This window comes from Phoca vitulina, unplaced genomic scaffold (assembly GCF_004348235.1).
Source record: "Phoca vitulina isolate PV1807 unplaced genomic scaffold, GSC_HSeal_1.0 scaffold48, whole genome shotgun sequence".
NCBI classification, from domain to species: Eukaryota; Metazoa; Chordata; class Mammalia; order Carnivora; family Phocidae; genus Phoca; species Phoca vitulina.
This window is the reverse complement of record NW_022589751.1, coordinates 7,289,356-7,301,877: the sequence shown is the minus strand read 5'-3', so window position 1 is coordinate 7,301,877 and position 12,522 is coordinate 7,289,356. Positions and strand designations below refer to the sequence as shown.

Here is a 12,522-nt window from a genome sequence, read left to right as displayed (position 1 = left end):
GCTGGTCTTGTTTTCTCCTTCACCACTTGTGTTCTGGGTCTGTGAGGGCTTAGCCCAGAACCTGTCCTTTCAGTCTTAACGTTAGCATGATGCCTCCCATTGTCCCATAGCAGTGAAGGAAGCTGGAGGCATGAGGGAGGAGCAGAGATGCTGGAAGCGGGACAGGAAGTACCAGACTTGGGGGGGAGACATTCCAGTGCCTTTCTGCTCTGTCAGCCTTCTCTTTAAATACCACAGTATTTGTAGAAGGCCACGAGGTCAGGGCCACTTGCAATTTGTGGTGGGTCTGATTCCTTTTAATTATCAGTTGGTATAGCACTGGCTCTGGAAGATGAGGAGCATGGTCTATTGAAAAATATCAGAAAGATCTACAGGGTGGCTAAAGTCTGTGCTGAGTTGTGTCCACAAAGCCTTGAAGGCAAAAGAAATGAGTTCTAAGGAACAGACGGAAGGAAATTGGGGACAGTGTGGAGTGAGAGAGGAATGCCGTGTCTCTTTGTGGTTCTTTACTAATGGCATAGCCAGCAATTTGTCCAGGCCCTAGTTAACCACATGCCTAGAGGTTGCTGCTGGTCCCCCAGCGATCCCTACCTTCACACGTCACTGTCCTTCCTCAAACACTCCACTCACCATGTTGCTTCCTGGGCCGTGATTTCTCATGAATCTCTGTGACCTGTCACATTCATCTCGACTTTTCAGCTTAGGTTTGTTATTTTAGCTCAGGAAGCATGGTAATAAAATAGGAGATCTAGCTTTTGCCTTGGTCTTCGCAGCTTTCAAGCTGTGTGATCCTGGGCATGTCCTTCAACTTCCCTTGGCTTCATTTACCTGATCTATAAAATGAATGGGGACTCCAGATGTAAATGGTCTCCTAGAAATGCTCATCCACCATGACTGCCCTGGTCTTACATTTCCCAGGGATGCCCAGATTCAGATATGCTGGCCCACACTCCCGATAGCATCTATGCTCCCAAGCCAGCCTTGGATCCCAAGTTTGAGTTTTAAAAATGTCATCGCCCTGGCTTGTCAAGACCATCTCCTGTTATTCTCTATGGCATTCTTCTACTCCAGACACGTGGGTAGCCTCAAAGACTCTGAACAAACTCAACTGATTCCGTCCTAGCTGCTCTGGCCCTGAGCCGCTGCAGCTGTCAGAAACCAGCTCCTGGTCCCTGCACCGCCCCCCACCCCCATATGGCTGTCAACTCCCAGATTAAAGCTCATCTTACCCCGAAGCCCTCGCTGACTAACTCTCCCTACCAATGGCCACTGCTTCCGCTGTGGCAAGTGTAATAGCCATGTTCTTGGCCCCAGTGGCCTTTGGCAGTCTATTTTAAAATTCCAATCATCCCTTCAAAAGTGCTTTTTTAAAAAAAAAACAAAAACCATGATCGTTATTATATATATGTACACTACTGGAGGCTTTTTCCCCATTGTATCATAGATGTTTTCTCTCATTGCCTCGAAGTCTGCACCAGGCGTTAATGAATGCCTTGGGACTCTGTTAACGCTTCCCCTCATGTTGGGCAATTAAGTGTTTAGTTTTTCGATATTATACATACCTCGGTACATGTTGCTTTTGAATTATTTTTTTTAGTCAACTCAGATGTGTTGTTATTGTAGGACAGAAACATTCTTACCTGTTTATGGCATCTTGTAGTTTGGAAACCCCTGCATAGGTCTTACTGACTCTCTAGCATGCACCCAGGACTGTTGTCCCAGCCTCCTTCTCTGCTCCTTCAGCCTCCCCGTGTGCCCACACTCAGTGGATGGCCTGCCCAGGGCACCACATAGCTTGGTCTCAAAGATCCCTGCCTCTTCAACTCTTGCCTAATCCAGTGGTTCTCCAGCTTCGGGTACATTGGAATCGCCTGGGGGGCTCGTTAAAGCAAAGATTGCCCCATCCTCCAGAGTTTCTGATGGAGTAGGTTTGCAGTGGAGCAGGAAAATTGTGTTTCTAACCCATTCCTAGTGGTACTGATGCTGCTGGGACAGGGTCCACACTTGGCGAACTCAGGCTGTAATTCTTTTCTCTGATGTCAGGGGAAATGGTTCAGCTTCTCTAACTATCCATCCTCTGAAACTCCTTCTCATCTTCTCCGAGACTGGACTCCTATTCCTGTTTTCTTTTAGTGCCTCCTATATCTGTGCCATTGAAACTTTCCTTACTTTGTCCTTCAAGCTCCCTCCCATCCCTGCTCTTTCAATAGTCACCTTTCTCTTACCAGCATTACCCAGTTCTAACTACCAACCGCAATGGCTTTCCTTCTGCTGCACGTTTTTCTGAACTTGACCTTGATCTTCACTTGCTACTTCTACTTCTTATCCATGTATTTGCTTTCAAATTACCAGAAATGTCCCAAGCTGCTCTATGGAGACTATCTGGAAAATTGAAAATCACCCTTCTTCCCAAATCCGATGGCCTTTCTTTATTATGTAACAATAGCAATTTATATTCATTGACTTCCAACTGTGTTCCAGGCATTGTGCTAAGCACTGAATATATAGCTTGTATATATAAATATAATCTCATTGTGAAGATTATCCTCATATCAACCCTATGGAGTACGTATTATTTTATAGATTTAAAAAACTAGGCTCTGAGAAGTTAAATAACTTGCCCAACAGCTTAAGTGAAGGAACCAGAATCAGACCCAGTTCTGATTCCACATCCCATGTATTACACATTACTCCAGAACATGCATCAATGTCCCTGAGCACCTATTAAAATGCCAATTCCTGGTTGCAGGCCCAGAGATTCCGAACCAGGTGTGGCAGAGGCCTGGGAATCTGAATTCTTAATAATGGCCCAAGTGATTCTGATGTGGGCATTCCCAGAACCACACACATTTTGAGAAACAGTCCCTCGGTATTGACATAATTGGCCACTTCCTTTCTTTAAACATTTCCTTTGGTTGCTATGATACAACATTTTTTTCTGGTTCTGTGGGCTCTCTGAGTCTGTTGTTCTCCATCTCCTTCTTCCTCTCCTGGCCGGATCAGTGGCCCCAGATTCTGCCCCCTGCCTTCTCCTCCCTCTGCTGTCTGTCCCCATGCGCCCATCTACTTGCAGCACTCCCAACTCAGGCAGATGGTCCCCAATCCAGCCATTCTGGTGCCAGCATCCTGGTGAGAGTCATGGAGCAGCATGATAGGATTTTGGAACAGCAATAAACTATTGCCCAGGCTCTGGACAAAATCGTGAGGCAGATGATACATTGATTTGGGTGCCCCACCACCACACACAACCCTTGGGTCTTTCCCCTTGCCTATAAGAACCCTGTGCTTGCAGCTTTGTAATCAAATCAGTTCAGCAAAAGGCTGATAATTGTACACAGTCACACTAATGTGTTAATTCTCATTTGCCACTCATTTACATTTTTAAAAGCCTTTTATCTTTTTTTGTGGGTTCAACCGTTGTTCACAAGTTGAAGACATTTCAGGCTTCATTTAGCAGATGGGGGTAGTTCAGAGGGAAACTGGGTCAGAGGAGGAAGGAGGGCAAGCTGATTTGGGAGGGACCCTTCTCTTCTCCTTGACATTTTTTGAAGCTTAGACTCAAAGACAACCATTTTACCACCACTGGGAAGGCAAGACCTGGCCTTCATTGCCTCCTGAGCACTGGGGCAGGGCTAAGCAGTAACTATAGCTGCTGCAGACCTGTCCCTAGAAGCACAGAGGGTGAGCACAGACTGTAGTGTAGAGTTGGCTGCTCTGCTGGCTTCCTGCCACCCTCCACCTTGGAGTAGCTGGCTCCTCTTCATTTTTCAAGTCTCAGCTGAAACGTTCTCTTCAGTGCAACCATCCTGACCACTCTACTTACCTAAGCCCCTCTTGGTGATTCTCTGTGTTGGCAGCTACTTTCCTTCATTGCATTTATCAGTTTGTAATTATTTTATTTGTCTATTTACTATTCTTCCTGTCCGCATTTGGACAGTAAGGCTCCAAAGGACAGGAATCAGTCCTCCTGATCCCCATAGTGCTCATAGCATAGTGCTGGCTCAGGGTAGATAGTATTTGTAGCAGGAATGGCTGGATAGCTGTACCTCCACCACACGGCACCCAATGAGCAGTGCTTGAGCTGAAATAACCGTCGCCAGGAGCCATCACAGTGCTGACGGACTTCAGGTAACCTGAGAGCAGCTGGTGCACTTCACTGGTGGGAGAATGGTGCTGGGGGTGCTCTGAGAGCGGCATCAGGAAAAATTACGAGAGACATTGAAATAGGCAAAAAAGGGTTACTAGGCTGGCACCCTTTTGAGTTATTGGGACTTTCATCATCTTTGAGCTATTTTACAACTTTTTAGGTTGTATAAAACCGATAGCATACAAATGATTCTTGTCAATAGAGACACAAACTCGTTTTGTCTGGTGGAAGCGCAATTGATTATTGCCCTTGGATACTGACAAGTTTTGCATCTATTTGTAAATTCCTGTTAGCTTTCCTGATTGCCTTTATGCCTGGGTTCTTTGAATTTTTCTTTGAACTGATGGTAAACTCTTGCTGGTTGTCTCATGAATTAGGTAAATAACATCTCTGATAGGTGTTTTTATATTTGTAGAAGAGTCATGATTTTGGCTTTTAAAAAAGTCTAATAGAAAACAAATCAGGATGTAGTTAGGAGAGGCTTTTATTCAAAGATGTTTACAAGGGAGGAAAGGGACTATTGCAACAGGGGGAAGCTGCAAGTGTCTCAGGGGTCAGGACACATAAAGGTGGTCTTTTGCACAGAGGCATGAGCAGGGCTGGAAAGAACTGAGTGTGGGGAAAATGGAATGAAAGGGTAGCATGATCAGATGGTAGATCAGAGTAGATTTTATGCTAAGGCCAGTCTGTTCTCAGGAGGGGCTCGGTGCTGGCCCAGGCTGTGGGTGGGCCAAAGTTCAGGGGCTTGGAAGACGGAAAGAAGCTTACCCAAAGTTTGGTTAACATTGCGTTCCAATCGATCAGTGGAGTAAGCAGTTCAGCTCATCATTTATGAGGCAAAGAATGGGAATTTGGAAGGTCTGTATATAGCATTGTCATTGGTTAAACAGGGGTCATCTGAGTCTTATCTAAGTCTTATGGGAAAGAATGGTTCTTTGCAGTAAGCTGTTTTCCAGAACACAAAAATGAGGGGATTCCTTTAATCATCCCTGTTTTCTAGGAGTGAAGAGCTCAGGTAAAATTCAACATTGTCAGCATGCTCTGGGATGTGAGTTCCATCCCCCCAGTCTGGGGGTCACCCTGATCTTCTCAGTCAGCATAGATATTCCTGCCCAGGAACTTAGGGACCACCCCTGGCTGTGGCCCATGCTGTGACCTCTCTAAGCCCCCTTTCCTTAGTGTTTATTTAAGGCTTTGATTGCTCCTGCTTGACTTGCCAGGAGCCTGTCTTATCCCCAAGAGACAAACCCAAGATAGCTTCATAATCTTTGTTTCCAAACCACCACCTCCAAAGAGGATAATGGACCACCCCTTGGAAATTGGCATCCTTTGGGCTGAATGCAGGTCACAGAAGTGTTTTATTCCAAGTGGTGTTTTGCTTTGATTTTTAAACTTGAATTAGATGCCGATATTAGCAATCAGAATATTGAATCTAAAAATCCAGATTTTCAACTTCTCTGGAAAAATGGATTGCTCTGGCAATTCTGGCCTGTGTTTCTATTGTATGCCATCCTACAGCATTTAACAGAATTCCTGACAATAAAGTGTGTCATTGAAAAAGTTCTATTTATGGATCCAAATATGACTTTGGGTGCTGTTGCTTTTTTACAGCCTGAGGAAGGAGAGGCATGAGCTCTCCATCTCCTGTTTACCGCTGCTCCTCTGAGCCTGCTCAGTCATTTAGGTTATTGTGTGTGTTGAAGTATTTCTATTTCCTTCCACCAATGATCACTTTCAGTACTAGAACAACTAGTCAAAGAGGTTTTACTTTCAAGAGATTATGTAATTAAGGCATCATTTAGGAAAACTGCTTACTATTTACATATAATTGCCTGACCACATAATACTACTGAGATGTGTCCTTAACCATGCAGCAGACCTATTTCACTGGACATTTCACTCGGCTACACCAGCATGCTCTCTACATGGTCAACTTGTGTTCATACACTGTGAAATCATGGGATTTTGTCAACTCCTACTTGGTTCTTGCTTATGCCTTATAAAGAAAGAGGCTGTTGGTGGTCACTGGTGAACGTGGGAGGCCTGGAAAGACATACTGACCTTTCCTTTGGATGCAAAGTCAGTGCAGTTTGTAGCATAGAGTTAAATCTGTGGTTTAAGCATTTGGAACATAAACATTAAGTCCTCCGTCTCCTAAGCATTTCCAGTCTTCCTATTCTCAGGACTAGAGGCCCCTCCCTGGTGCTTCCACAGCCTTTTGGGTCTCTCCCTATCACTTCCCACAATACTGTAGTCTAATGACCTGTGTCTGTGTCTGTGTCCCACAGAGAGCCTCGGCCTTGATGGGGAAATTATGTATTTTCCATGATGATAGGCCCAGGCCTAGCCAGCCCTTGAGGCAGGATCCAGAGATACGACACCCATCAACCTTCATTAGTCTAGTGAATCTCTCTACTTTGCATGTGCCTGAGTGAGGCATGAAATCTTTAGACACACAGATATTATATGACAAAAAATAAGTGCATCAGTTTTCCGGTGACATTTAGTGTTCCTGGTGTCTGTTTCTCATCTCGTCTGATCTGGTGTCTCCCTATCTCTTAATCACAAGGCTCCCTACCCACGACTGCCTCAGAGAGGGGCTTTATAGACATCCTGTCTCTGTTCTTGCCTCCTGGGAGCAGGCCTAAAGATGACAATCAATTCATTTGGTAATTGGTATATTGCTGTCTCTCCACTTAACTTCCTAACATCCATCCAACCACAGTGTTCATGCTCTGGTAGTTTCCTTTGCGCATTTACACAAGCAAGTGCCTGACCTTTGACCAGCTTGCACAAGATACCTATTGGACTGTGTCTGTATTCATGGACTGAACTCTATCATGGAAGTTGTAGAGCTACCTTCTGCCAGATCCTGACTTGTAAATGTTCAGGAAGCACAGGCTGACCTTGCCAAGGGTTCTAGGCCTGGGTGCTTTCCGTCCTCTGGGTGCTGACTAAGCACTTACAGAGCACCCCCCCAACCCCCCAGCTGCCCCCATCTCAGTGCTTAGGAAATTTGTCTTTGACTATGTAGCATTTATATGGCATGATTTCCCAGGAAATCCCACCTCTCTATTCCCCAAACTATTCTGTCATGCCTGACACTGCTTTAATCACCAACACTTCCATTTACCCGTTAGAGCCAAAGTTTTTAAAAACCTCTAGGAATAGTTCAATTTTTTTTTAATGTAAACTTTTTATTGAAGTATAACATTCATACATAAAAGTACACAAACCAGGGGCACCTGGGTGGCTCAGTCGGTTAAGTGTCCGACTTTTGATTTCGGCTCAGGTCATGATCTCAGGATCTTGAGATCGAGCCCTGCATCAGGCTCCATGGGGAGTCTGCTGGAGATTCTCTGTCTCCCTCTCCGTCTGCCCCCTCCCCCCACGCTCTCTCTCTCTAAAATAAATAAAGCCTTAAAAAAAAAGTACACAAACCATAGGTGCAAATGAACCACTAATGTAATGAATGCAAGGATCAAGAAATAGAATATTGCCATCTCCCCCAGAAGCCCTCCCCACCGCTGCCTTGTGTTCCCTTCCAGTCACCTCCTCTTCACCCACCAGGGAAACCATTATCCTGACTCATAAGAGATTACTTTTGCTTTTGTTCTTTATACAGATGGGATTGTATTATATGTATTCTTTTGCATATACAATGTTTCTTTTGCTCAGTATTATATTTATGAGATTCATCTATGTTGTTGCATATAGTTGTGGTTTATTTGCTTTTATTGGTGTATGGTCTCCCATTGTGTGAATAAGCTACAATTTACTTAACTATTCTAATGCTGATGGACATTTGGATTGCTTCCAGTTTTTTACTTATAAATAGTGCTATTATTTGTAAATAGTGTTTCCTAGTTCAGGTCTTTCAATGAACATATGCACACTTTTCTGTTGAAAATACACTGAGGAATGGAATATATGCAACACAGGATATATTCATCAGTACTAGATCCATTCTTTCCATTTAGCCATTCTGGAGGGTGTGTAATGGTGTACATTGTGTTCATTCCCATTTCTCTGATAACTAGTAAAGATGAGCACTTTGTTTTCTATGCATTGGCCATTTGGGTATCTTTTTTTGTGAGTTGTTTGTTTGAGACTTTGGCTAAATTTTCTATTAGGTTTCCACCTTTTACTTAATGGTTTTTAAAGTTCTTTGTATAATCTGATAATTTGTTAAATATGCATACTGCAATATTTTTTTCCCACTTCGTGAATTAACTTTTCATTGTTTAATTGTCTTCAAAATAAACAGAAGTCTTTATTTTTTTTCCTTTATGGTTAGCCCTTTGTGTGTCCTGTCTAGGAAAATTTTTTATGCCCTAAGGAAGATATCATGAAATATCATGAAGATGTTTTCCTGTTTTCTTTGAAACTGACTTTTATGTAAAGTGTAAAGTAGGAATCAGTATTTTTTTTTTTTGCCATATTATTCAATTGACCCAGAACTACTTATTGAAAAGTCCACACTTAAAACTATGCCTTTAATTATGGGATTATATATGTGTGGATCTGTTTCTGGGCTATATTCAAGAAGCAGTTAATTGTTAAACTTATTCTCAAGAAAGAGTGCCTGTAATCTGCTTCTTTCCTCAAGTAGCGTTCATTACATACTCATTATGAACTAGGCGGCATGCTAAGAATTTTTGCTGCATCATTTCATTTTAAACCTCATTAACCCTCTGTAAGATAGCTACTAGTGTAATCTCCATTTTGTAGATGAAGAAATTAAGACTCAGAGAATTAAATAATTTGCTCAAGATCTCCCAGCTAGTAAGTGGAAGAAAGTCTAGCTGACTTTGAAATGTGGTTCTTTATTATACTGTCTCCCAGAGCAGCTTTTTGAGTGGGCAATAAGAGTATGTATGTTGACAGTGAAAGGTAATGCAGAGGAGTGAGACCAACTTCCCTCACCTCCACCTATCATAGTATTTTGTTGCTTTATTTGAGTTATATGGCACGTGGCAGTGGTGTACATTTAAATTTTCACATTCATTGAAATAACACATTTTATAGCTTAGGAACCATAGGTTTATGCCATTTACTAGGTACTTGGCATATGATAGAATATATTGTTCTTTTTTTTAAAGATTTTATTTTTAAAGTAGTCTCTATACCCAACGTGGGGCTCAAACTCACAACCCCAAAATGAAGAGTCACACGCTCTATTGACTGAGCCAGCCAGGCGCCCCCATAGAATATATTGCTGTTATTATACTATTCATTTTTTCTTTATTACTTGTCAACCTTTTACATATTTGTAACCCTGATGAACAGAAGGGTACTCTGCCCAGAACAAGGACTTAATAAATATTTGTGTTTTTATAGTTGTTGAGCTCTGATTGCTAACTTGAGGTTTTCTGTTCAGGTAGGTTTTCTATCCTGTACAAATTGTTTTTAGTTCAGATCATGTGATCTATCCCTAACATATATTTCCTATTTTTTCTCTTTCTTTTTTTTTTTTAAATATTTTTTCTCTTTCAATAACTGCTGCCTCAAAGGGGAAAAAAATGCAGATCTTTGGCTGCATGGTCTGGCAGCAACAGATGTGAAATTCTTAAAACGTTAGAACCAGGAACTACTTTCCACACAATCAATGGGTTAAAAAGAGAGGGAGAAATTGACAGAGACACAGAGACAGAGAGAAAATGGAGTCTTGTAGAGAGACAAGCACTCCTAGTTCTAGACCTTTACCAGGTCTGTGGCTTTAAGTTCTGTGCTTTAATTTCTCATGTGCAAAATGGGGCTGATAACAGGACTTATTTTAAGAGTAAAATGAAGCAGTGGACAAAAACATACCAAGAATGGTAGAAAAATGCTATTAAATGTCAAATACTGGTAGAAAGTAAATTGAATACAAGGTACAGATGTGCTTGGTTTTAGTAATAAAAGAACTAAATATAGATTTTAGATACTTACTAAAAAAGGAACTGCTTGACAAAGTAATTCAGTATAGTATAATGTTAAACTGTGGTGTATTATTACTTTACATTTTTTGAGTTAATGTTTTTATTGAAGTATAATCTGGGGCGCCTGGGTGGCTCGGTCAGTCTAGCATTGGTTTCGATTTCAACTCAGGTCATGATCTCAGGGTCCTGAGATCAAACTCTGCATATGGCTCTGCGCCCTTGTGGAACCTGCTTAAGACTCTTTCTCTCCCTCCTCCGCCCCTCCCCCTCAAAAAAAAAATATAATCTGATTGTATTTTGAAATAATCGAATTGACATTACTTTAACTTACAGATTTTTAAGATCACATTCACTGCATTCAGTAAAACAGGATTTATCTATAATTTACTGTCAGGAATAGAAGGGGGCCTTGAATATCGTTATTTTCTGTTTAGTGCAAAAGATGTAAAATGATATGCATTTTAAGTGCCAAGGTTTTCTCTAAAATGGGCCCACTGTAAAAGTCAGTGGCGTGCCAGTTCAATTCACCAAATACTTAATTAGCGCTTCTGATTTCCAAGGAACTGTGTTGGGTACTGAGGAGGCAGCAAGGATGAATAGCATCAGATGAAGGCAGACAACACCTGAACCCAGTAACTAGTCCGCAAAACAGATTGGGGCATCATAACATTGAAAAGGTAAAACACAGGGAGAACCTGGTGGAGCTCAAATAATTTAAAATTTCCTGCCTACGTTTTTTTTTTTTTTGTTTCTTCTTTTTTTTAAAAAAGGAAATCTTTTGGATTCCTTTTCACATGTGCCAGGTTGTTGTCTGCAGAAAAGCTGCGACCCTGTTAAATCTCCCCTATTCCCTGTTCTTCCTTTCCTCCCATATTCCATGAGCTCCTCTGCCACCAGCACTGCATTTGGAATGGCATCTATTGTGTGGGTGGTGAAACGATGGAAAGTTATTTTTGTTCTAATTATGAGAACTGTTTTATGGAGGGGGGAGGAGAGGCAGATCACAGACGCTCAACGAGGATGCTCCGAGGAGGCGTTACTAAGGTTACTAGAAAGAGGACGGGAGGTGATATCTAGGCAGGGCTTTTTCTAAAACAAAACATTTTCAAACGATGGGCGTGGGCGTAGTGTGAGCAGTGCCACACGACATTAGATGACGGGCTCCGAGCGGAAGGAAAAAATTGAGGGCTGCGACTTGAGAAAGCAGGAAGCCTCTGCCTCCCCTCCCGGCCCTCTTCTCCGCTGCCTTTGTTTCCCGGGGCTGTTCTGGCTGTAGCACAAGGTCGCCGCGCCCGAGGACGGTGTCATTTAAATGTGACACGCGGCTGCGCCGGACCGGAAGCGGCGCCCAGTCGGGACCCGTAGGAAGAGGCGGGGAGCGGGCGGCGGCGGTAGTCGCGGTGACGAGGCTGAGCGGCCGGCGCGAACGGGACGGGCCCTGCAGCGGCTCGCTCAGGCCGTGGGTCGTCGCTGCAGCCGCCGGGAAAAAGGAAAAGGACTCTGCGGGCGTACTTGGCAGAGCAGGGAGGAGGAAAGGGGTGTGTCATAAGGGCCTTGAGTGTATTTGGGGTTGGGGAGAACGACTTCCAAACTTGTTCCTCATATGCCACTAGTTGATTACCTTTTTGTTGTTGTTGTTGTTTTTTGGTAGGTTCTAGAGACACCCGGCGTCTCTCTTCTCGAATTTCTCTCGGCCCTTGTCAGTTGATTCATAGCTCGAAGTGAGTGAGAGCTTTTTATTTTTCTTTTGAGATGGGTATGGGATGGATGAAGACGCCAGAGAGAAAGGGCGAGGGGGAGCAAGGATAGGAGGTGGTGTCGCGGTTTGTGGGAACAAGATGACGTTAATAATAGTCAACATTTACAGGATTTTACCATACTGGACTCCGTCTAAAACTCTTTATATGCTGTAACTCATTTAACGTCCAGTCCTATGAGACCGGTACTCTTATAGCCTGATTTTATAGAAGGGGAAACTGAGACTCAGAGAGGTTAAGGAACGTGCACAACGAAGGACAGATGGAAATTTCAGAGCCTGGATTTGCACTCTGGTAGGCTGATGCTAGAATATATCTCTAAGCTCCACACAGTGGTTGACCCCCATCAGGATGTAAAGAAAATGAGGACATAAAGGGTGAGAAGCTGGTATGGCTTGAACAGATGTCATAAGACAGCTGGAGCAAGGAGTTGACATGATAAAGGGTGTGAGATCTGCAGGTGATGACAGATGTAAGAGAGGATAGAGTTGGAACTGTGGCCTTCTAACCTTTACCTCCAACCTAGGCTAGGACCTTCCTCTCTAGAATTCTGTGGGACAGGGAAGAGAGGTGTACAGCCACACACTTAAGTTTGAAAAAGATCACAGACTTTTATTTATTCAGGGTAGCCAGGACTGGAAATGTACCTTGTCTTAGGTCCAATGCAATAAAGTTTAGGGAGTTATTTCTTCTTTTT

General features: G+C 43.1%; 1 protein-coding gene across 5 annotated transcripts in view; it reads left to right on the top strand.

Annotated features, from left to right (window-relative positions):
- The window catches only part of LOC116649616 (protein FRA10AC1), a 78,340-nt gene that overhangs the window by 23,053 nt on the left and 42,765 nt on the right, over window positions 1-12,522 (top strand). For 2 of the 5 annotated variants that reach the window (XM_032432613.1, XM_032432609.1), the window contains exons 1-2: window positions 11,447-11,606; window positions 11,720-11,789. The gene's annotated coding sequence lies outside the window, so the exon portion shown is untranslated. Of the gene's footprint in view, window positions 1-11,065; window positions 11,113-11,446; window positions 11,607-11,719; window positions 11,790-12,522 lie in introns of those variants that run through there. The other 3 variants (XM_032432610.1, XM_032432612.1, XM_032432611.1) reach the window with 2 other exon arrangements.